This window comes from Hyla sarda, chromosome 11 (assembly GCF_029499605.1).
Source record: "Hyla sarda isolate aHylSar1 chromosome 11, aHylSar1.hap1, whole genome shotgun sequence".
Taxonomy (NCBI): domain Eukaryota; kingdom Metazoa; phylum Chordata; class Amphibia; order Anura; family Hylidae; genus Hyla; species Hyla sarda.
The window spans coordinates 27,330,274-27,353,481 of NC_079199.1; positions in this window are offsets into that span (position 1 = coordinate 27,330,274).

Consider the following 23,208-nt stretch of genomic DNA (forward strand, 5'->3'; position numbering starts at 1 on the left):
GCCTGATGAAGCAGATAATCTGTGAAACGCGTTGCATATAAGACATATGTTAGTCATAGCTGTATGAATAGACATGCATTAGCACCAATATTTAGTGTGATGACTAATGTGTTTTTTTTGTTGATTTCTTTATGGACCTTGTATTGTTTTACAATACAGTTGTAGGCCCCATAGGTCAGTATGCAGGCAGCATATACAGAACTAGAAGAATAACAGTGATTTCACACACACACACACACCTCTGCAATTTTTTGGAGACAAAACCACAAATGGAAAAAGCAAGTGTCCTAAATATAAATCCTTTCTTCATAATCTCCCATATCTACTCCTGGCTTTAAAGGGTACCTCTCAACAAGCTCCCGAAAATATCTGAGACGCTTCTGACTCTAAGACATGTTTGTAGACTATCGCAATCTGAAGACAGAGTTACCAGAAGTACCATAGACTTGTATGGGACTTTTGGCAACTCTGTCTCAAGATCGCAATAGTCTGGAAGTATGTCATGTGATCAGAAGGGGCCGCAATATTTTTCAATATACCCTGCCACTGGGTGCGCGATTAGAGGTACCCTTAAAAGCCATGAGTAGATTTATATTTCAGCCTATTGCTTTTTCCACTTGTGGCTTTTTCTCCCAAAAATTGCATAGCGTGTGTTTTTTCTAAAAAAAAAAAAAATGTTGTACTTGAAACCACCCTCAATATTCTAGGTGAGTGCCTCAATAACAAACAAATACTCCATCAAAAACTACATGCAAGATTTTCTAGAAGAAAAATGGTCCTGACCAACAGAATCAAAGAGAAAGAAAAATGTCATGTAAAACTGCCTAGGTTGAACCCATAGGAGGTTATGGCTTATTTATCATAGATCCATAAAACAGGAACATCTGAAAATTAAGCCAGGAATGGATCTAAAAGAGAAGTCCCAGTCATTCCTTTATACGTGTCCCCTTTTATCATGCATTCCTGGCTTTGTATTCAATAATTGTAATTTAATACCTCATCACGTTATCACCAAAACTGAATCTGAATAGTCTTGGTTAAAGAAGGGAAAGGGGGGACATGATCGAAAACCACAGGGTCATCTGGTAAATAAAAATGTATGCCCTATCCCCAGGATATGGGATAAGAGTCTGATCGCAAGGGTCTGACCACTGGGACCCATATACTGTACTAGAACACTTTACATTCAGTATAACATATTGAGAGCTGTAGGAACACACATATACACCACCACTAACGGACAATTAAAGGGGTTATCCAATATTAGTTTACTTTAGTAATTATGTGTCATACAGTAATGAACATGATTACCAAGGTTCTGTGCTGGTGTTGGTTGTGAATGCCCATGTCCTGTGTCTCCCATCACACCACTGCCTTGTTTTTGGGAATTGACTACATCTGGCTTCCATGGCCTCCTTCAAACTACAATCCCCAGGATCCTTTGTTTCAAGGTGGGAGGTGACTTATTTTCCTCCCACACGTCGGTCACCTCACCCATTGTAGCACAGCTACGATCCCTTTGATCACATGGCTTGCCTGACATCACCTGACACACAAGCTGTGGATCTGTGTGATGATGTATGCACGCACGTGTGCACTGGTAACGTCATCAGGGGTCTGGCTTTACACACAACAGATGAAGCAGGCAAGCCCCCTTTCAGCACCTGACTTGTGATGTATTGTATCTGGCAAGATAGCAAGCTGGAAAAGGTCCGAGACAACACTCAATTTGTAGGCTGCCAAAAAATTGACTTAAGGGAAAAGAAAAACAACGAAATTCAACACCAGCCACCAAACACAGGTAAGTGAAGTATATTAGTAACTAGACTAACTTTGTTGCTCGTCTCACATTCAAAGAACCATAAATACCCCTCTAAATGGGTACTCTGCCCCAGACATCTAATGCTGCTGTCATGCCCCCACCCATAGATTTGAATGGAGGGAGCGTGACATCACGAGGAGGCAGGATGTCACATCACGAGGAGGCAGGACATCACAACCTCGGTGGCCCAAACCCAACATTTTGTTCAGAATGCTGGGTTTCCCCCAAAGAAATCTTGGGGGGTCCCATCGGCCGGTCCCCGCAATCAGACATCTTATCCCCTACCCTTTGGATAGGGGATAAGATATCTAGGGTCGGAGTACCCCTTTAACTCCTGGGAGATAACTTTGAATTGTGGGGCAATGCCTTTTATTCCACTTAAACTATAATAAGTAGCAGGTGGATGTTTTTATAAATTAGAATTATTATTATACAGAAACATATTTTTTATTACGAGTTTAGTTGAATTTACTAACCAAAAAAAGAATCTCTTGTTAAACTGTCATGTCGGATTCCAGAATTCCCAAAACACTAATCAAAGGAGACGATATAAGATAAGTAAAGAGAAAGTAGACATGACAGATAACATATTCAATTAATTAGATACATTAATTGGCACAGAAATAACTAATTGGACATTTAATAAACATCATTTTGTTTTTATTTAGTAGGGGTAAAACAGTACAAGTTGCACAACAAACTGGATGTGTGACATGGACCAGTGTTTCCCAACCAAGGTTCCTCCAGTTGTTGCAAAACTACAACTCCCACTTCGGCTGTCCAGGCATGCTGGGAGTTGTAGTTTTGCAACAGCTGGAGGAACCCTGGTTGGAAAACAATAGACTATCCCCCTTAGTTTATTTTTTTCCCATCTTTGCATGTTAAAGGGGTTATTCAGAATAAGGTGATTTTAGTACTTACCTGCCAGACAGTAATGGACATCTTAACCTCTTAAGGACCCATGACGTATGCGTACGTCATGAGTCCCGGTCCTGCGATATAACGCGGGGTCACACGGTGACCCCGCATCATATCGGGGCGGGCCCGGCATCATAGTGAATCCGGGACCCGCCTCTAATAGCGCGCGGCACTGATCGCTGTGCCGCGCGCTATTAACCCTTTAGCGGAAGAATATCGGTCCCGTGGTCCCGAGAAAAAAGAGAAGTGCTTCTGTGGGCGCTCACCTCCGTCACAGATGTAGTCCGTCACAGGTATGTGGAAGTTTCCGAGAACTTGGTAAAATAAAACCGCTTGGACACGGATGTATTTTGGAAAATAAAAAGAAGGTTTATTCCTTCAGCATGCAATACAGCAACGCGTTTCGAGGGGCAGGGACCCCTTCTTCATCAGGCTATCTGAATTATTCATGACTTTTTTCGGAAGTGATACAAATTCAAACCTATGCAATTAGGGTATCATTTTAACCGTATGGACCTACAGAATAAAGATAAGGTATCATTTTTGACAAAAAATGTACTGCGTAAAAACAGAAGCCCCCAAAACTTACAAAATTGTGTTTTTTCATCAATTTTGTCGCACATTGATTTTTTTTCCCGTTTCACCGTAGATTTTTGGGTAAAATGACTAATGTCATTACAAAGTAGAATTAGTGATGCAAAAATTAAGCCATTATATATAATTTTAGGTGAAAATTTTTAAGAGTTATGATTTTTTAAAGTTAAGGAGGAAAAATTGAAAATGAAAAAACGGAAAAAGCCCGGGTCCTTAAGGGGTTAAGGAAGGATCCATGGTTGTCTTGGAGCTAAATGGCTGTATTGTGATTCCACCATAACACTTTTTTTTTTTTTTTTTTGGTGAAATTGCCATTTCCTGTTTAAGTTCCCTCACTCCAACTACAAGTATCTCTTGTTTGTAAGTGTGAGGTCACTTTTCTCCCTCCTACACATCAGCCACTCCACCCATGGCAGCACACCTGAGACAATTCGCTGCCACAATGTGGCGAATGATCTCTCTCCCACCCAGCGGTCATTCCTCCCATTGAAGCACACACAGGCTCCCTTTCAACACCTGACTAGTGATGTAATGTCTTGGGCCGCACTGCAACCTTTGGACCACAGTAATTTTGTACGCTGTTAAAAATAAACAAGATGATCACATAAGAATGAGAGACCAGCCATCCAACATATGTACAGACACTATATTGTGAATTACACTAACTTTACAGCCCCTTTAGCACGGTCAAATAAATACAAAAAATCCTAGAATACCCTTTAAGAGCAGACATCAAAAAAGGAGGAGCACAGCCCAATTTCTTTATCTGGGAGAATATGTCACAGTGGATATAAAATAAAATAAAAATCCCTTAACGGAGCTCGGCTTTAACATTCCAGCTTTACTGCTAATTCTTTCAGAGAAAAGAACAGCCGTGAAATTACTGCTTTGCCCTCAAGATTTTTTTTTTTTTGGAAAATCAATATCCCATTTTGGCCTTCATTCATTCCGAGTTCTGCTCGTTTACTAGGAGCCTCTAGAAAACACTTGAGAGAGAAAAAAAATTGATATTCTGCAACAATTTGTGTGACTTTTTCTTCAGAGGTCATCTCCATAGGGTGTAAGAAAAAATGTTACTTAAGAACAGCGAGTCCCTGCGGACGACTTATCTTCCTGAGGACAAATTTCAAAAATTAATCAAAATATTTTGCGTTATTTACACTGCCGAAAATATTATCGGATTGCATTTAGTTTAGTGGATTTAGAGAAGCTGTTTGTCGTCGCCTTCTACAATTTCTTACATAAATTTATGGCCATTTCTGTGTGCAGCAAACCACTAATATACAGGTTCTGCCATCAACAACTGTCCTCACGCACTGTTACCTCTGAATAGTGTAGATTAAATGTCGGCCTTTGCTAAATAACTGGAACATTTAGGTTTTTTAATAACTATTTATGGTCTCTCCTTAAAAGAATACTCTGGGGAACTAAACCCCATAGGCCATCCTTTCCCTCTAATCCACCTATTTCATTGTCTAAATATCATTCATTAGTTATAGAGAGAAGTTTCCCCTCTTTGGTTGTCACTGAAGTGAGGGAATGACATCATCCAGCCATCCACTCTATCTCAAATCCCTCTCTAAAAGCAGCCCCCATCCTCCTGAGAGACACAGACCATGTGGTTTCTGCCCTGCACTGATGAGTCATGCTTCCTTTAGTGCTGAGAACTGGGAGGTGTGTGCAATGTTAACCAATCAGACACTTAATCTCTCTCTGCTACTCAGACCAGGAGGGTGGGGGCTGCTCTCAGAGAGTGAGCTGGCTGGCAAAGCAGAGCTGCAATGATTTCTGGGAGATGTAGGCAAGGGGAGGGTAGGATGGCAAAGAATATCAATCAGCCAGAGAAGACAACAGAAGCCACATGAGCCATGCATATCAGGCAGGATGGTTTACAGGGAACATATCCAGGCAGTTTGGTGGCTGTAGACCTTATTTTGTAAGACATCTGTGGTAGCTACGGGATGTTAGTAAGAATACCTGATCACTTCCGGACGCCAGGGCACCGTTATCATATACAGGATCCAAAGTTGGGGACAGCTTCTCCTGGGCCAGACACAGGGAATAAATGAAAACACCAACGTCAGGTTATGGATAACTGTCTTTACTGAGCTGGGTGCAGATGGTATTACACATACAGCTGGCTTTAGGTGAGAGAGTGCAGCGTAACCCCTTGAGAGCCCTGTTGCCTTGCTGGGACTTGCGGTGCTTACAACAAACAGATTAATACTGACTTGTGAGATGGAAAGATGAATCCTGGTAGCTAGGGTCCTGTCAAGGTACTGAAGCCCTCTCCACAGGGGCATAAACATCCACTGTGCGAGTAATCCTTGCAGGGTGACCAGAGGGATTAGATTAGAACTAGGCCTCTCCTCAGAGCACACGACACACAGCACACCTGAACCAAACTGTAGCTCAGCTTACACTCCACTGAACTCTGGGTAACTCCTCCTCCCACTACACTACATAGGGGAGACTTTAGGGGTTCCCATTGGCAGGCAGGGTCACATGGGGTTCACCGCTCTCATTTAAGGGTACAGTAACACATAAAAACATATGTACATATAACAACACTATAAATAATTCAGAAAAATATATTTCTTTGCAATAGAAGGTAAACATAATTTACATGACTATAAGTCTCTAGTGGGACTAACACCTTGTGCTGCCAAGTTGCCCGAGACAGTCCAAAGCCACAGGACAGCTATTGGTGCTGGAATACCACAGCTCCACCTATCATGGCATCAGGGTAAGATGAGTATATGTTTTATAACTTACTGTGGGAAAAAGGGGCACCATTACCTATTTAGGCACAGACATGGCCATTTGTTATCTACCATCTATTATCAAGCAGTACTGTTTTCTGTCCCTAAACAACCCTTCCTGTAACCTATAACAACCCTTCCTGCACCCCCCCCCCCCCCCCCCATTTGATAAAGAGGGCACATTTTTACTGTGTGGTGGGGCCGAAGAGCACATTATTCCTGTCAAAGTACCATTAAAATAGGTCTCATTACTTTAAAAGGTGCTCAACAGTGGGCAATATTATGTTGGGGCACAGAAGGGTCGTTATTACTGTATGGGGCACTAAGAAGAGCACTGATATAATGTTTTTTCTCAAGCCAAGAAGATCATTATTGTGTACAGAAATCATTATTATGAAGGGTACAAAATAGAGCAATATTATTTTGTGGGGCACAAAAAGGGTGCGCTTTTACTGTGTGGTATACTATCACAACTGGGGCACCACTACTGTCTGGGACACAATATGGGACACTACGGTATTTGCATGACATTATCATTTTTATGGACACTGTCGATCTGTTGTTCTCAAGGGCAGTGTCTGCGTAGTCAGGGCTGTATGTGGCCCTGGGATCTGGAGCTGCAAAGCCTTGGGTGATGCTAAAAGTACCAACCTTACCTACTTTCGATTTAAATACTTATAATTGGGAGGATTGGAGGGTATGCTTCTGACCACAGCCTCTGACATGGAGTCAGTTAGGACTAATTTAGGATTAGTAGGGACTTGAAGTCCTTTGACCCTTCACTGTAGTATGGAATCACTGGACATGATGTAAGTCAGTGTTTCCCAACCAGGGTGTCTCCAGATGTTGCAAAACTACAACTCACAGCCTTCGGCTGTCTGGGCATGCTGGGAGTTGTAGTTTTACAACAGCTGGAGGCACCCTGGTTGGGAAACACTGATGTAAGTAGAAGAGTTGGGACACTGGAGGTGCACCAGGTAAAACAAAAGACTCATCGGGGTAACGTGAAGTAGGGAGGAGAATTGGTGTCGCTGTGCCATCATAACACTGTCACAGGAGGGATCAGCCTCTACCGGGGGGGGGGGGGGGGGGGCACAGGCAGGGGTGGACTGACAACACTCGGGGCCCCCGGACCAAAAAAAGGCAAGGGCCCCTGCTAGGCTCTGCAGCTCGTTAATCTTCTGCCACGCCCCTATTTCACCTAAATCCCACACACAATAAACTAAAATTTAATACTGGTATGCAAGGAGTAAATATATACCACCACTTAATAACTGGATAGTACCGCCATACTGTACTGAATAAAACCACTATACACAGACCAGTATACTATAAAGGATCTGTATACAATATAAGTGATTATATACAGGACCATATTGCGGTAGACATCAGCTGCACACAGGATCTGTATACCATAGAAGTGATTACAGTTATATTTTGGGACTCACAATTACGTCTTTTCTGATCAGCGGCATCCTCTTTCCTTTTCTTCTCCGTCCAGATAAGACCGCCATGTGGATCTCTTAACATCTGCAGGAAAAACATGTCAGACTCTGCATTTTTCCAGTGCCCTCCCCTCTTCTACACAATCTTTCCATCTATAGGCCCACAAACTGTAATAATGCCCTCCTTGGTGTCCTGCACAGTAAAAGGGCAGGTAGGTAGGTAGGTAGATCAGGAAGCCAGATATGTAGGTAGGTGACAAGCCAGGTAGGTAGAGGGCTAGCTAGGTAGTTGGGCAGCCATGTATGAAGGCCAGGTATGTACATAGTTAGGTAGCTGGGTATGTAGGTAGTTAGATAGCTTGGTATGTAGGTAAGTAGTTAGGATTCCAGGTTTAAAGTTAGGTAGCCCTCCCCTTCCCTGTAGGTATAGGCAGCAGAGTTAACCCCCCTTCCCTGTAGGCATAGGCAATAGAGTTAACTCCCCCTTCCCTGTAGGTATAGACAGCAGAGTTTACCCCTCCCCTTCCCCAAAGGTATAGGCAGCAGAGTTCTCCCCCCCACCCTTCCCCATAGGTATAGGCAGAGTTAAATCCCCCATTCCCCATAGGTATAGGCAGAGTTAAATCCCCCATTCCCCATAGGTATAGGCAGAGTTAAACCCCCTTTTTGACATAGGTATAGGCAGAGTTACCCCCCCCCCTTTCCCCAGTCCCCCCCTTTCCCCATAAGTATAGACAGAGTCCCCCCCCCCCTTCCCCAGAAGTATAGGCAGAGTCCTCCCCCCTCTTCCCCATAGGTAGTGACGTCATCGGCGTCATCGGCGCCTGTGCTGCATGCTGCGTGGGGGACAGATGCGGCATGCGGCTCATACAGAGGGGACATCTTCTTGTGTATGTGCGTGTATCTTGCATACAGGAGAAGGCAGCGCTGTCTGCTGGGGATCTGGGACGAGTGTCCCAGATCCTCAGTAGCGGCTGCGGCGGCGGGCCCTTAACCCGGCTGGGCTCTTGGACGATGTCCGATTGGACCGGCCGGTCAGTCAGCCCCTGGGCACAGTGCTGTCAGCTACAGGTAAATACACATGGCAACAAGTGCTAGTAGCTGAGCAAGGTGCCCTGTCAAGACCAGCTCAGTACTGTTCTAAACTGGTCTGAGATGGTAAAAGGCCAAGGCATAGCAAAGGATGCTATGAAGTGCGGTCTCCTTGCTTTGGGCAGTGGTTCATACTAAGCTGCTATTCACAAAATACTTGGAGCCACTCACTGGTGGAGGGTAGAGTAGCTTTCACCAAGGAGCAGGCCAGCAGGAGGGTTGTTACCTTGGCAACCAGTATGCTGGGGCCAGGGCAGTATGGAGAGGGAGAAGCCTCGGGAAACCACTGGTGGCACATTCAAAGACATTAGTGAACACTGCCTGCATGAAGGCATTGGCTGTTGTTATCTACAACAAAGCTAAGAGGGTGAAAGGCACCGTTCTTATGGCACATAGCTGGATGGTTTCGGCTGTATGCCCCTTGTTATCACTATTGTTGGGTGCTAACTGTCTGGGTGGTCCCTAAGGGTATAACCTGGCATTCTGTGTGATCACTGTAAACCAGTGGTCTTAAACTGTGGCCCTCCAGATTGCAAAACTTTAACTCCCAGCATGCCCGGACAGCCAACGGCTGTCCGGGCACGCTGGGAGTTGAAGTTTTGCAAAATCTGGAGGGCCACAGTTTAAGACCACTGCTGTAAACACGTCACTCTGTGGGAGAACCAGGGCTCCGTACAGACGATTGCAAAGGGCCACATGACTCGGACCCCCTACGACCTAAAACTTATCCCCTATCCTGTGGATAAGGGATATGGTTTTCTGTACTTATCGGCATGGGACTTGTCCTTTAAGTACAAGGGGGTGCAATATGTAGTGCACAATATTGTTATATGAATACTATACAATATGTGGTGTACAATGTAGTTATATAAATACTATACAATATGTGGTGTATAATGTAGTTATATAAATACTATACAATATGTGGTGTATAATGTAGTTATATAAATACTATACAATATGTGGTGTATAATGTAGTTATATGAATACTATACAATATGTGGTGTATAATGTAGTTATATGAATACTATACAATATGTGGTGTATAATGTAGTTATATAAATACTATACAATATGTGGTGTATAATGTAGTTATATAAATACTATATAATATGTGGTGTATAATGTAGTTATATAAATACTATACAATATGTGGTGTATAATGTAGTTATATAAATACTATACAATATGTGGTGTATAATGTAGTTATATGAATACTATACAATATGTGGTGTATAAGTAGTTATATAAATACTATACAAATGTGGTGTATAAGTAGTTATATAAATACTATACAAATGTGGTGTATAAGTAGTTATATAAATACTATACAATATGTGGTGTATAATGTAGTTATATAAATACTATACAATATGTGGTGTATAATGTAGTTATATAAATACTATACAATATGTGGTGTACAATGTAGTTATATAAATACTATACAATATGTGGTGTATAATGTAGTTATATAAATAGTATACAATATGTGGTGTATAATGTAGTTATATAAATACTATACAATATGTGGTGTATAATGTAGTTATATAAATACTATACAATATGTGGTGTATAATGTAGTTATATAAATACTATACAATATGTGGTGTATAATGTAGTTATATAAATACTATACAATATGTGGTGTATAATGTAGTTATATAAATACTATACAATATGTGGTGTATAATGTAGTTATATGAATATGATATAATATGTGGTGTATAATGTAGTTATATAAATACTATACAATATGTGGTGTATAATGTAGTTATATAAATACTATACAATATGTGGTGTATAATGTAGTTATATAAATACTATACAATATGTGGTGTATAATGTAGTTATATAAATACTATACAATATGTGGTGTATAATGTAGTTATATAAATACTATACAATATGTGGTGTATAATGTAGTTATATAAATACTATACAATATGTGGTGTATAATGTAGTTATATGAATACTATACAATATGTGGTGTATAATGTAGTTATATAAATACTATACAATATGTGGTGTATAATGTAGTTATATAAATACTATACAATATGTGGTGTATAATGTAGTTATATAAATACTATACAATATGTGGTGTATAATGTTGTTATATAAATACTATACAATATGTGGTGTATAATGTTGTTATATAAATACTATACAATATGTGGTGTATAATGTAGTTATATAAATACTATACAATATGTGGTGTATAATGTTGTTATATAAATACTATACAATATGTGGTGTATAATGTAGTTATATAAATACTATACAATATGTGGTGTAGAATGTTGTTATATAAATACTATACAATATGTGGTGTAGAATGTAGTTATATAAATACTATACAATATGTGGTGTATAATGTAGTTATATAAATACTATACAATATGTGATGTATAATGTAGTTATATAAATACTATACAATATGTGGTGTATAATGTAGTTATATGAATACTATATAATATGTGGTGTACAATGTAGTTATATAAATACTATACAATATGTGGTGTACAATGTAGTTATATAAATACTATATAATATGTGGTGTACAATGTAGTTATATAAATACTATACAATATGTGGTGTATAATGTAGTTATATGAATACTATACAATATGTGGTGTACAATGTAGTTATATAAATACTATATAATATGTGGTGTACAATGTAGTTATATAAATACTATACAATATGTGGTGTATAATGTAGTTATATGAATACTATACAATATGTGGTGTACAATGTAGTTATATAAATACTATACAATATGTGGTGTATAATGTAGTTATATAAATACTATACAATATGTGGTGTATAATGTAGTTATATAAATACTATACAATATGTGGTGTATAATGTAGTTATATAAATACTATACAATATGTGGTGTAGAATGTAGTTATATAAATACTATACAATATGTGGTGTACAATGTAGTTATATAAATACTATACAATATGTGGTGTATAATGTAGTTATATGAATATGATATAATATGTGGTGTATAATGTAGTTATATAAATACTATACAATATGTGGTGTATAATGTAGTTATATAAATACTATACAATATGTGGTGTATAATGTAGTTATATAATACTATACAATATGTGGTGTATAATGTAGTTATATAAATACTATACAATATGTGGTGTATAATGTAGTTATATGCCTACGAGGCATTTGTCTGGTGGACCGCGCTGTCCAGTGGGCCGGGCCATCCCCCCATTAGGCCGCTGCAGGTGAGGTGTCACTAACACATCACCTACAGGATGGCCGCAGCACTTGATTTGTTTGACAGAGCGAAGAGCCAATGACTCCTCGCCCTGTCAATCACTCTTGTGGCTAACTGCAGTGTTTGTATGAGGCCACAAGAGGCAGACTGACGCCTTCAGGCGCCGTTGAGCAGAGGATAGAGATGAGCAGCTGCAGAAACCTCAGTGAGCCGTTGCACAGTTTTTTTTTCTTTGTAAGTTGGGGGTCTACAGTATAAAGGGGGAGCTGCTGCATACAGGGGTGCTACTATTTACAAGGAGTGGCTACTTGTTGCCTATGGGGGGGGGGCTACTTACTTTGTACATGCAGCTACTTTATTCTGGGGGACTGCTACTATATACAGGAGGGGGGGCTACTGTATACAGGGGGGCTACTTACTACCTACAGCGGGCATTGCTACTATATACAGAGGGGGACTGCTACTATATACTGTATACTAGGGGACTGCAACTATATACAGGGGGGCTACTTACTACCTAGGAGGGGGGCTACTAATACTACTCTCAGGCATGGGGGGGAGGGGTGTGTTAGGTGGAAAAATCTGCTAGTTACTACCTACAGGGGGGCTGTACTGTATACAGGGGAAGCTTCTGCATACAGAGGGGAGGGGCTACTTGCTACCTACAAGTAAGGGGGTTAATTGCTACCTACAGGGGGCTACTTTAAACTGGGGGCTGCTACTATATACAGGGGGGGGGAGCTACTTACTACCTAAAAGTGGGGGCAGGGTACTGAATAAAGGGGGGCTACTAACTACCTTCAGGGGGCACCGCTATTATATACAGGGGGCTCTGTATACAGGGGGACTGCTATTATATACAGGGGGGCCGCTGCATACAGGGGGTTACTATATATAAGGCTTGCTACATACAAGGGGGCTACTTACCACCTACTACTACCTACAGGGGGCTACTTTATACTGGGGGACTTCTACTATATACAGGGGTAGCTACTTACTACTTACAAGGGGGGGCTACTATATATAGGGGGTTACTTACTACCTTCGGGAGGCACCGCTACTATATACAGGGGGGCTCTGTATACAGGGGGACTGCTACTATATACAGGGTGGCTACTTACTATCTTGGAGGGGGCTACTGATACTACGTACAGGCGTGGGGGGATAGGGGTGCGGTAGGTGGATGGATCCACTAATTTCTACCTACAGGGGGAGCTGCTGCATGCAGGGGGCTACAATTTATAAAGGGGGGCTACTTGCTACCTACAAAGGGGGGCTACTTACTGCCTAGAGGGGGCTACTTTATACTGGGGGACTGCTTCTTTATATGGGGAGGCCAACTTACTACCTACAGGGGGTAATGCTACTATATACAGGGGGGCTCTGTATACAGAGAGGGCTACTAATACTACCTACAGGTGGGAGGGGGCTGCTAATACTACCTACAAAAGAGGCTGCATATATTACCTACAGGAGTGTGGAGGGGGCATCTAATATTATGAAAAAGGATCTGTCTACCTACTAAATTGGCGTAACTACCAAATGTTGGGGACCTAACTACTCATTCATAACCTGCTTAACTACCCACCCTACTGTGTGGGACACCAAGGGGGTTATTATTACTGTTTGGAAGATAGATGCTGGAAAAGTGCAGAGCCTAAAATGTTTGTCTTGCAGATTTTGTGGAGACGAGTTGTGGCTAGAAGAATTCGTCATGACGATCTGGGTCTGATGGAGAAGAAAAAGGAAAGTGAATGGCTATGATCTGAGAAGATGTGATCAGATGTACAGTGGGGCAAAACATTTTTTAGTCAGCCACCAATTAAAAAGATAAGAGAGGCCTGTAATTTTCATCATAGATATACCTCAACTATGAGAGACAGAATGAGAAAAAAAAATCCATAAAATCACATTGTCTGATTTTTTAAGAATTTATTTGCAAATTATGGTGGAAAATAAGTATTTGGTCAATAGCAAAAGTTCATCTCAATACTTTGTTATATACCCTTTGTTGGAAATGACAGAGATGAAATGTTTTCTGTAAGTCTTCACAAGGTTTTCACACACTGTTGCTGGTATTTTGGCCCATTCTTCCATGCAGATCTCCTCTAGAGCAGTGATGTTTTGGGGTTGTAGCTGGGCAACACAGACATTCAACTCCCTCCAAAGGTTTTCTATGGGGTTGAGATCTGGAGACTGGCTAGGCCATTCCAGGACCTTAAAATGCTTCTTACGAGGCCACTCCTTTGTTGCCCAGGTGGTTTGTTTGGGATTATTGTCATGCTTAAAATCCCAGCCATGTTTCATCTTCAATGCCCCTTGCTGATGGAAGGAGGTTTTCATCTTGATAGTAATTGGTGTATTAGTGGATATGTTGGTTACAAGTTGAAGAAGGAGGTACAGTGCAGAGTTGTTTCTAACAAACAGTCAAACAGAAATGTTGATCCCCTATATTGGATCATGGAAAATCTAAATGGTGTTAAGCTTGACTAAAGGAAACTACTATTGGGAGATTCTCCCATACTAGAAACAAACATAAAAAGCACAAAATATGTTTTTTTCTTTTCGGTTTCTTTACTGTTGTGTAAAAATGAAAATGTGTTGCATAGATATGATGCTGTAATATCTATTTAACTTTAATAAAAACACTGTTGAAGGGAAGGAGGTTTTCACTCAAAATCTCATGATACTTGGCCCCATTCATTCTTTCCTTACACGGATCAGTCGTCTTGGTCCCTTAGCAGAAAAACAGCCCCAAAGCATGATGTTTCCACCCCCATGTTTCACAGTAGGTATGGTGTTCTTTGGATGCAAAGAACACCATACCTACTGTGAAACATGGGGTGGAAACATCATGCTTTGGGGCTGTTTTTCTGCTAAGGGACCAAGACGACTGATCCGTGTAAAGGAAATAATTAATTAGTTGAGTCTTTACCAAAAAGTTCTACTTTGGTTTCATCTGACCATATGGCATTCTCCCAATCCTCTTCTGGTTCATCCAAATGCTCTCTAGCAAACTTCAGACGGGCCCGTTACTGTGGTGTTACTGATGGTAGTCTTTGTTACTTTGGTCCCAGCTCTCTGCAGGTCATTCACTAGCTCCACTCCCCCCTGTGTGGTTCTGGGATTTTTGCTCACCGTTCTTGTGATCATTTTGACACCAAGGGGTGAGGTCTTGCATGAAGCCCCAGATCGAGGGAGATTAGTGGTCTTGTATGTGTTCCATTTTCTAATAATTGCTCCCACAGTTGATTTCTTCACACCAAGCTGCTTGCATATTGCAGATTCAGTCTTCCGAGCCTGGTGCAGGTCTACAATTTTGTTTCTGGTGTCCTTTGACAGCTCTTTGGTCTTGGCAATAGTGGAGTTTGGAGTGTGACTGTTTGAGGTTGTGGACAGGTGTCTTTTATACTGATAACAAGTTCAAACAGGAGCCAATTAATACAGGTAACAAGTGGAGGACAGAGGAGACTCTTAAAGAGGAAGTTACAGGTCTGTGAGAGCCAGAAATCTTGCTTGTTTGTAGGTGACCAAATACTTATTTTCCACCATAATTTTCTTATAAATTGTTAAAAAATCTAAAATTTTCTCTCTTCATCTTTGTGGCTATTAAATTCTTAAAAAATCAGACAATGTGATGTTATGGATTTTTTTTTCTCATTATGTCTTTCATAGTTGAAGTATACCAATGATGAAAATTACAGGCCTCTCTCATCTTTTTAAGTGGGAGAACTTGCACAATTGGTGGCTGACTAAATACTTTTTTGCCCACTGTACATGTGCATTCTTTGCTATAACTAATGGTCTTAAGTGTCCCTCACCATCTTTTTATCTTAAAATATGCAATTCTCGCTCATTCACACTAAACAAAAATTTGAAGGAATTTTTGGGTGCTGCCAAAAAATTGTTACGGTGTCAGACTAGCTCAAAAAATAAAACACGACCTATACTCACCTGTCTCATCTTTCACTGCTGCTATTATGACGATGCTCAGTCCCTTCTGTTCAGCCCTTCCTGGTGCATTTCTGCAAACAAAGCAAATGACTGCCCGGCCAATCATTTAATACAGCGGTGACATGCCTCAACTAGTGTTGCTCACGAATATTCGCAATTCGAATATTATTCGCGAATATCGCATATTCGCGAATTCGCAAATTTCGCGAATATAGCGCTATATATTCGTAATTACGAATATTCGTTTTTGTTTTTTTTGTTTTTTTTTCACAGTACACATCACAGTGATCACCCCTCTTCTTCCAGCTTGTGTGGTGTAAAGAAGGCTGTAATACTACTGTGTGAGACTGGCGTGCGAAAATTCGCATATACGTAAATTAGCATTTGTACATTTTCGCATATGCGCATTTGTTCGCATGTTAATTTTGTATACGCTAACATTCACATATGCTAATTTTCGAATACGCGAATTTACGCATATGCGAAAATAAAACGAGAATATTCGCATATGCGAATATTCGCGAATATATGACGAATATTCGTCCATATATTCGCGAATATTCGCGAATTCGAATATGGCCTATGCCGCTCAACACTAGCCTCAACCAGTGTGATTGGCTATACAGGCAAGACGTCACCAGGATGCACTGATCACCAGGGACCAAGCACCATCAGAATGGCAGTGGTGGGGAGATTGGGAAAGTGAGTATGATCTTTTTTTTTTATGTCCTTTTAAATCAGTTGTGTAAATCAGAAAAGAACATGGCTCCTAGGGACTGCACTTACCACATTGTAGATGGTAGACCAGGTAAGCACATTATATTCTGAATGAAGGCAAAGAAACAGACCTTAGCCTACAGCTACATGTAAGTAGTGTTGAAATATGGTTACATAAGAGACATTCAATTTTGTAGTGGATAGCAAAAAAAAAGCTATTAACAATGTCCAGTGCTTTAAGTAGATTAGAGATAAAAAAAAACAAGACACCAGATCTAGGATAAGAAGAAGATATTAATCCTATGGGTGTGTTTCGCTCTCATACTGTGATCAATCTCTCTTTTATAGTGTTCCACTGGAAGGAGACTAGAACACTTTGTAAATCTGTGAAATGGACACTGTGTTCAGAGAAATAGTACAGAATATCCACAAGAGAAATCCGTGAGTAAAAAACCCTGTGTGGCTTAATTATGTTCTAGTAAACTGAAGGGATGGCAACACGGAATTCTCATTTTTCAGACCAATTTCAAGGAGATGTAATAGTAATAATATGTTTTTATTCCCCAGAAGCGAGACATGTATACAGTACGTGCTTAGTGAAATGTTCATATTCCAGCAGCTCCCATAGGAGATCTCAAACAGTGGAAGAAAATCAATTTGGCACAGATCTCGTGTCATTGTTTCACTGGTTGACGGTGGCGCCCATGTTTTAGCAGCTCCGACATAACACAAACATAAAAGTAAAATGATGCAGATCTATAGGCGTTGGAGCGTGAAGCAGATGGACCGCTGGCATTACATGAGCAAAACATAATATATGTGTAATACACATGTGCAATGAAAGCGGCTTACTGTATTGTGCAGCTGTGCATAACTCATTCCATTTTATGCCATGAAACATCTATAATACCGGTGACTACTGGAAAGAGGTATGCTGGGTGTGGGAGATTAGCTCCGTAGAATCAGTCAAATGGCGACAAAATATCTCCGGTGCTTAGATATCTTAACCCCTATTCAAAGAATAGGGGATAAGATGCCTGATTGCGGGGGTCCTGCCGCTGGGGACCCCCATGATCTTGCACGCCGCACCCCGTTTATAATCAGTCCCCGGAGCATGTTCACTCCGGGTCTGATTACTGTCGATCACGGGGCCAGAGCGTTGTGACGTCAAGGCTCCGCCCCATGTGACATCACGCTGTCACGCCCCCTCCCATAGGCTTGCATTGAGGGGCGGAGCATGACGTCACATGGGGCGAAGGCGTGATGTCACACGCCGCCGGCCCTGTGGTCGCCGGTAATCAGACCCGGAGCGAACATGCTCCGGGGACTGATTATAAACGGGGTGCGGCGTGCAAGATCACGGGGGTCCCCAGCGGAGGGACCCCCACGATCAGGCATCTTATCCCCTATCCAAAGGATAAGATGTCTAAGCACCAGAGTACCCCTTTAAAGGAGTACTCCGGTGGAAAACAATTTTTTTTAAATCAACTGGTGCCAGAAAGTTAAACAGATTTGTAAATGACTTCTATTTAAAAAATCTTATTCCTTCCAGTACTTTTTAGAAGCTGTATGCTGCAGAGGAAATTCTTTTCTTTTTGAATTTCTTTTTTGTCTTGTCCACAGTGCTCTCTGCTGACACCTGATGCTTGTGTCAGGAACTGTCCAGAGCAGCATAGGTTTGCAATGGGGATTTTCTCCTGCTCTGGACAGTTCCTGATACGGCAGCAGATGTCAGCATAGAGCACTGTGGACAGGCCAAAAAAGAAAATCAAAAAGTATAGAATTTCCTCTGTAGCAAACAGCTGCTAAAAAGTACTGGAAGGGTTAAAGGGGTTATCCAGGGAAAAAAACTTCTTCTTTTCTGTCTAAATGCTCTCTGATGACACGTGTCTCGGGAACCGCCCAGTTTAGAAGCAAATCCCCATAGCAAACCTCTTCTAAACTGGGCGGTTCCCGAGACACGTGTCACCAGAGAGCACTTAGACAGAAATGAACAACTCAACATCAGAAGCTCATAAATACTGAAAGGATTAAGATGTTTTAATAGAAGTAATTTACAAATCTGTTTAACTTTCTGGCACCAGTTGATTTAAAAAAAAAAAAGTTTTCCATCGGAGTACCCCTTTAACAGCTCCACAATATTAACACAAAAATAAATTCTACCTACAAAGTGACTTTTTCCTCATGAACTGTTAATCAAAGTCGGGTATACTGCATTTAACTATTACATGTATTGTAGCCAATCAATTTACCTTCAGCGGGACTTACATAATATGTTAATAATGCTATAAAACTATACTCATGAATTTAGTGTTGAGCGGCATAGGCCATAATCGAATTCGCGAATATTCACGAATATATGGACGAATATTCGTCATATATTCGCTAAATTCGCATATTCGTAATATTCTCGTTTTATTTTCGCGTATGCGAAACTTAACATATGCGAAAATTAGCATATACAAAATTAGCATAAGCGAAAATTCGCACGCCAGTCTCACACAGTAGTATTAGAGCCTTCTTTCCATCACACAAGCTGGAAGCAGAGAGGGATGATCACTGTGATGTGTACTGTGAAAAAAAAAAACGAATATTCATAATTACGAATATATAGCGCTATATTCGCGAATAAAATTAGCATTGCGAATATTCGCGAGCAACACTACTCATGATCTGTCTGCTATCTGATACTGGTAATCTCAGTCTAAAAATCAATCTATCCACTATATGCGAAAATTAGCATTTAAAAAAACATCAGCATAAGCGTAAATTCGCATATGCGAAAATTAACATTAGCTTAAATTCGCATATGCAAAATTTAGCATATGTACATTTTTCGCATGTGCGAAAATTCACAAATCCGAAATTTTGCATTTAAAAAATCAACATAAGCGTAAATTCGCTTATGCGAAAATTAGCATTTGCAAAAATTTGACATACGTACAATTCGCATATGCGAAAATATACACATGTTAATTTTTCGTATATGCGAATTTGCGCTTATGCTGCTTTTTTTACATCAGCATAAGCGTAAATTCGCATATGCGAATATTAGCATTTGCGAAAATTGATATAAACCGAAATTCGTATATGCGAAATTATCATATTTATATTTTCGCATATACGAAAATTCACACGCCAGTCTCACACAGTCTCGCACGCCTTCATTATATCACACAAGCTGGAAGCAGGGAGGGATGATCACTGTGATGTGAGCAACACTACTAAATACGCACATTCAACGCCGTATATAGCAGTGGTCTTCAACCTGCGGACCTCCAGATGTTGCAAAACTACAACTTCCAGCATACCCGGACAGCCAACGGCTGTACGGGCATGCTGGGAGTCGTAGTTTTGCAACATCTGGAGGTCCGCAGGTTGAAGACCACTGGTATATAGTTTTGACATTGCATCTATATATATGCTCAAAGTCCCATCGGTGAGATGACCACAAGGGACCTGTGGTTTACCGGTCTATCATTTAGATTACCAGCTTTTATTAAATATTTTACTAATTGTTTCATTACTTTTTATGTATTGCAGCATTCTTCAATATTCAATTAAATATTCATTATTAATCTATTATGAATTGATTGTACCCTTTTTTACATACATAACTTTTAGGGCTGTATCCCTTTGATTCATTTTCATAGATTTTTTATTTCTTGTGTAAAGGTTTTATACAGTAACCTTAGTTTTATGTGGGGGTGCAGTAAGCTGCCCTCTACTTTCTGCCAAAAATAAATTCTGCATGGGAAGAGCTAACCATAGGGCTCTCTTCCCTGTCTATACAGGTGGCTTACTACCAGCCCCCCCCCCCCTCAACACAACAGTCACCAAAATGTGTTACTTACAAAAGGTACATGTCCATTTTTTTAGGCTGTACACATCAGGACATCAGAGGTTCCTTACAGCCACTTGGTGCAGACTGACTCTCACCCAGTTTTAAAGCTCAGTGACAAGCTGTCTTCAGCACCTGTGTTGATCTGGCCACAGGAAGGGGATGAAAAACCCCACTACCATACCTGCCTTTCATTCCATAAAAATCCCGGACTTACCAAAGTCCCTCGCAAGTTAAGTCTCGCCAGGGATTTAACTATGGATTTCCCATATTTCACCCAGCTTTTCCTGGATGAGTTATGCCCTTCCTGAAACCTCGCAACCACATACAACAGGTACCTTTGGGAAATATAGTGATCCTCAACAACCATTCCTGTCACTGTCTTACATAGGATATTTCTGTAGGTGCATGGATACTAAATAATATTGTTACAGAGGTATAAAATACAAAATAAATCATAAATACACATAAATATGAGAAACATATGAAAAGTAATATAAAGCAGGAGACTACATTTTTTTTATGTGTATTAGTTAACTTTATTTTATTATATGCATACTGCATCTGATGCAGAACCTCTTTTGAAAGAGTAAGGTAGAGCTTTCTACGCATGAAACATGCTCATCTAATGATAAAACATTCTCATCTATTTTTTCTTATTATTATTATTAATATATATTTATATATATATATATATTTATATATATATATATATATATATACATTTTATTTTTATTTTTTTTACAGTATTCTGCATTTCAGCCAGAGCCCCTAACTGTATATTTATTCCAGCTGCTGCAGAGCCTCTTTAAAAACAACAAAAACATATATATATATATATATATATATATATATATATATATATATATATTTAAATGTATTTTTTTTTTTTTTTTTTTTTAAAGGTGCATTACAAGTAAGTGAGTCTTCTGCGGGAAGAGATAAGTAATGATTGTGTAATGTCGCTCATCTCTGTATAATCGTCTGGATCTGACATCAGGATGTGATGTTAATACAAACAGTATTTACAGACATGTCAATGCAAAAAATCTGTCATGTATTATTTAAAATATATTGTGATATCGGAAAAAGAAAGAATTCATTATTTCGCAGACAGCTGAAAATAATTCTATTTTAGTCAATTCAAACAGGAAATATGGTTGGCTCAAAATCTTGACATGAAAAAAAAAATGGTGCATTCTATTCCACAGTAATATATTGTGAAATTACTTTGCGTAATTTAGGTTACATTCAAACCACGTTTCCGTTTACCATATAAATTTTTTAGGAAAAAACGAATATGTAAATGAATGCTAAAAATTGATGCACAATCTGTTTTCCATTGACTTACATTATAAAAAAAGGAAGTGCTGGGAGTGCTGGGAGTTGTAGTTTTGCAACAGCTGGAGGCACCCTTGATGGAAAACTAGGCAGTAGGGCTCAGATGTGTCTGCTACCTCTACAGTCCTATATCTAAGCCTTTTAGTTATTTATTTATTTTGATTTATTTAGATTTATTTATTTAATTTATTTATTTATTTAGTTATAACATTTTTCATTCTTAGGCTTTATTGAGTATTTCAGAATAAAACATTGTACACAAAAAAAAGCACAGACTTTGCTACAAGTACTTGAAGATGTAACAAATTAAGCAACAAAGTAATATCCTTACATATTTTAAAATCTTTCAACATATGAATATGGTAGACAAAAAAAATAAAAGAGTATAAAAAGTATAACAAGCAAAACAAATTAGACATCACTGTCATCACGCGTAAAGTAACTTGATATGTGTTTAATTGTAAGGGATTCGGAGCCGTCATATGTTCTGTAATAGACAAGGATTGTGTCCTCATAAGGCCGGGTTGACACAGCTGAAAATGTGCGGAATGTCTGAATGTTCCGATGGGCGCTTGGACCGCACTCATAGATGGCAATGCATTTCCATGTGGAACCGTCTGGAATCAGGAATTCACAAGAATTCTGCCTTGTGCACAGTGCAGCAGAATCCCATTAAAATCAATGGGACTCTGCTGCAGCAGAATAGGAATAGTCAAGTCAATGTGAACATAGCACAACAAAGACTGTTAATCCACAACAAAGACTGTTAATTTTCTAGTTTTTAGGAAACTTAAGGTCTAGGCATCTTATTCATTAACCTCTTAAAGGGGTACTCCCCCAGAAAACATCTGATCCCCTATCCAAAGGGGATGGCTGCCGACTACATTCATGTCTATGGGAGGAGGCGTGATGGCTACATACTAGCCATCACGACCCCTCCCATAGACATGAATGGAAAGGGCGTGGCATAACGTCACGAACATGAAAGCTCAACGCTTGCCCTACCCTGTCCACCACTGAGACCACCTCTAATCTCCAGAGCGAGGCCCTGTCTCTCTCTCTCTGTATGCATGGAGCAGTGTCTTTGACAGCACTGGAGAAACACAAGTACGGTGCTCTAGCACTCCCATAGACAATGCATGGAGTGCATACCAATCCACAGCTTTATGCACAGGGAAACCCCATTCCCGATTCTGGAGATCTCGGGTGGTCTCAGTGATTATACCCCCTGCGGTCATACACTAATTCTCTTTCCTGTGGATAGGGGATATGATAGGGGAACATGTACCAAAACTACTGCTCCATGTGCAAGGAGGGCACGGCCCCATTCTGGAGATAACAGGTGGTCTCAGTGGTCTGACCTCCCCTTATCCTGGTATAGGGGATACGTTTTAAAGTAGTGGAGTACCCCTTCTATATAGTTCCAGATCTGTTTTACTCCGCACTATTTTTGATTAGAAAATACTTCTTTGACC